We start from the raw sequence: 3,622 nt of genomic DNA, 5'->3' as shown, positions 1-3,622 counted from the left end.
TCAATAATTACACACACTTGAAAAACTCTTTATGTTTCATAAATATTTCATTACACAGGGTACAAAAATACTTTCGCTTTTTGGTTGGTTTTGAATTTTGGAAAGAATGAGGAGTCATGGCAGGGGTGGAGTGCCCTGGGAAGAGGTAAGCAAAATGGGCAGAGAAAGAATTTCCTTAAAGGGTGTTGGCCTGTCTGAGGAGAAGGATGTGGAGGACCCTGATTTGAAATGACAAAGAAAACGCTCTCTATGTTGGGTGGTCCTACCTGTTCAGCCTGGGAGTGTGTGTGGTAGTGGGGAGTGCTGGCCCCCTGGGGAAAAACAGGCTGCAGGGCTTGGCCCTCACTGAAGCAGGATGGGTACAGGGGAGAGGTACAGGGAGGGACCAGGAATGCTGAACTATTAGTGGCCAGGACCTGTTGTTATGGTGGCACAATGTGAGAACAAGCGGTACACTCACATATACACAAGTTTGTGCCTTAATTCATGTCAGAAAACATGGAAAATGAAACTCCTTGTTTCTCTGAGTTGGAGCTGCAGAAGCAAGTTTGGAGTGGAGGTCGGGCCTTGCTCAGTCCCAGAGAGGCCTCTCAGCTGGATCTGGGTGGCCCAGCAAGAAGGCCCCTGCATCCTGCCATGAGGCCTTGGAGAGGGGATTTAGGGCAGGGCAGGGCTGAGGAAGAGGAGAAAAAGGGAACAGGAAGCAGTCCACTGAGTCAGGCTTAAAATTCACAGTCTTTGGAGGGAAGAAGCAGCTCTGCACAGGCCACTTGGGGGCAGGGGACGCTCAGAGAGTCTTCCTCCCCAGTGGGGCAGGAGCTTCAAGCCGTGGTGACAAGACTGAAGATCTAACAGAACTGGCGATACTTCCATCCTTTCTGGGTGTGTCCGAGGAAGGGAGCCAATGTAGCAGAACAGGCAGGGCGGTGGCAGCAGTGGCAGCTGGGCAGGTGAGGGCAGCAGGTGAGATGGCTGGGGTCAGCTCTGTGGGGTACAGAGGGTAGGAGGCCCAGGCCTCTGGGGCTGTGGGGATCAGAGTGGTCCCCATCAGGTCATAGGGGCCCTTGTGATGAAGTGTACTCCTAGGGCGGGGTGGGCGTTGGTGGGATTTGGTGTAGCCATTAGCTTGTTCTCGGCCCTCTCGGTTTGGCTTTGGCAAACTCTACCCTCAAGATCTGCAGATTCTTGGCATCTAAGTGAATACCTTTCCATGCATTCTTGGCCACTTCTGCTCCTGCTCAGCTGTCAAAGATCACAAAACAAAGCCTCTCTCTATGTGAGCTTGATCAGGGACGCTTCATACTCCGTGGATGTTACGAGGGGACGCAGAGGGCAAGCAGGGCTTCCGGCTTCAGGGAGGAGGTGGGAAGGGGCGCCGTGAGCCGTGGGCTCTGGGGATGGAGCACTGGGGCTGTGAGTGGGGCAGCCTCTGTTTGGGGTTGGGGTCACCTCAACTTTGCCTGATGTGGGAGACGGGGAGGGGTGCGGGGGGCGGCACTGGGAACCTGAGCCGACTGGAGCTTTCTCACTGTGTCTACACATCCTGTGGATGGCAGCCAGACTCTGTCATGTATCTGGGATTGGTCTTGTGCAGGAGTATCTTGCCTCTCCCTCACTGGTGGCAACACTCTGGTAAGATTCAAGATCCAAGATGGTTTCTTGCCTCTCTTCCAGAGCAGGTGGCTTTTTGCTTCTACTTCCTCCTTAGATGCAAGGCGTCTTTGCCTCTACCCTGTAAGCAAGAGGGTTTGCTGCCCTTCCTTGCAGAGTTTAAGGCCTTTGCTTCGTAGGGGAGAAGAAAACAAGGGAGCAAGTAAGGCCTTGTGCCCATCCCCTAACAGCCGTCCATTACTTCTTCATACCTGCATTAGTGAGGTGGCTCTCTCAAATCTCCTGCCCAGTCCCCAGTCTCTTTGTGAGCACCCTGTGGAAACCTGTGGGAAAAAGCTTGCAGTGAGTACAATCTCCCCTTGTTTCTAGGAGGTTCAGCTATCCCAAACTAATGCATCAGCCCACATGGGTCTTTAATATATATTTTTAAAATTTTAGCTATTTTTTCCCAACCCATTTATTTGTATGGCTGCTACCATTTTTTCCCCTACTCTGCCACAGGTTGAAAGGCTCACGTGTTCCCTCTGTCCTCGAAGGATTTTGTCCCTCATTAGAATTCAGGTTATGCAGTTGCCTTGTGATCTCAGCTCTCTGAAATGTTCAAGGAAAGTTTTCGTTTTTGTGGGTTAACTACCTTCCCCCCCCTTCATGTTTAGGTCTAATGAGATAATCTTTACAAGTTTGTACACCCTAGGTGGGAGCTGAAATTTTGTATTCTTCAGTTTTAAGTAACAGAAATTAATTCTAGCTAATTAAAGCAGAAAAGACATCTTTTTACATTGATACCAGGTAATTAACAAAATCTACAGGTAAGGTAAAGAACAAAGTTCAAATTAGACAAGAACCAGGGTGATTCCAAGGGTCCAGTAAACAAGCACCACTTAGCTCTCTTGGCAGGGTACCTTTACAGGAAGGAACAAATTCCAGCTGTCCTAGGTTCTCAAGATTTGGCCTTGGGAAAATTTCTAATTGGTCAGTTTTGTCCTCATGCTTTCCTCTTAGCTTTAAGAAGAAACAGTGGTTATACAAATGGAAGATAGGAATGTACCAAAATAGGTGTTATATCACTGGAATAGGGTGAGTGGACTCTGGATAGGGAAGAAAAACAATTTCCTACTATGCCTATAGGGGTTCCTGATTTACTGATTTCGATCTGTTATAAAGATTTCATTAACTTGTTTGTTCAACAAATATTTACCAAATATTTATTATATGCAAGACAATGTTCTTGTTAGAATTATGTGCAAATGAGCCCAAAATAAGGAACATTTAATTAATTAAATTATGAATTTTGTGATATATATGAATGTTTTTGCTTGCTTCCATATTCTCAGTTTTATTCTTGAATATTTAGATAATAATGAGTATGTAAAATTCAAATCTGTTTTGTTTTGGAAGTGAGTTACAGGGGAAGAGTAAACAATAGTACTAGGGAATGTATTTTTACTCACTGAAAATGTGAAATCATCACTCAGATTGTTGCATGATAGTTTAAGAGATAGAATAGCCTTTAGAAGAGAAGTGCTCTGTCTAGTATCAAAAATACTTTAAAAAGTCTTTGTATAATTAGATGAATTTCAATAATTATTCTCTATATTCTGAAAATATTATGAGAACTAGTAGTTTTGGCAGTGACTTAAGGCAAAAGGGCAAGGTCAGAGGCAGTACAGAAGTACATTGGATAGAATTATTTATAGTGAGTGAGATTTTCATTCATTGTACTTCTAAGGAAATTACTCTTCTTGGAATCTGAGAATGGGCCAAATGGTTTGCAAGTTTAATTTTGTCTTATTTGCCTGGCAAATGGAATGGTTTTTCCTAAGGAATTGGCCTGAAGATAAAATGTGCTAAGTCTGGGATACTTGGGTCCGCAAATGGGATAAAATATACTAGCATCTCTTCCGCAATGAGGCAGTAGAATGGGACAGGAGCTCAGGAATCAGAAAGAGCTAGATTTAGACAAACCTGGATTTAAGTCCCACTTTGGCAAGTTCTAGCTTTGTAACACTCC

At 45.1% G+C, this 3,622-nt stretch overlaps 1 pseudogene; it reads right to left on the bottom strand.

Moving 5' to 3' along the window:
• Positions 1 to 848: 848 nt before the first annotated feature.
• On the bottom strand, positions 849 to 1,542 carry LOC132503198 (RNA-binding protein with multiple splicing 2-like; annotated as a pseudogene).
• Positions 1,543 to 3,622: the final 2,080 nt, after the last annotated feature.

This window comes from Mesoplodon densirostris, chromosome 2, assembly GCF_025265405.1.
Source record: "Mesoplodon densirostris isolate mMesDen1 chromosome 2, mMesDen1 primary haplotype, whole genome shotgun sequence".
Classification (NCBI taxonomy): Eukaryota; Metazoa; Chordata; class Mammalia; order Artiodactyla; family Ziphiidae; genus Mesoplodon; species Mesoplodon densirostris.
This window is presented reverse-complemented; position numbering and strand designations above follow the sequence as displayed.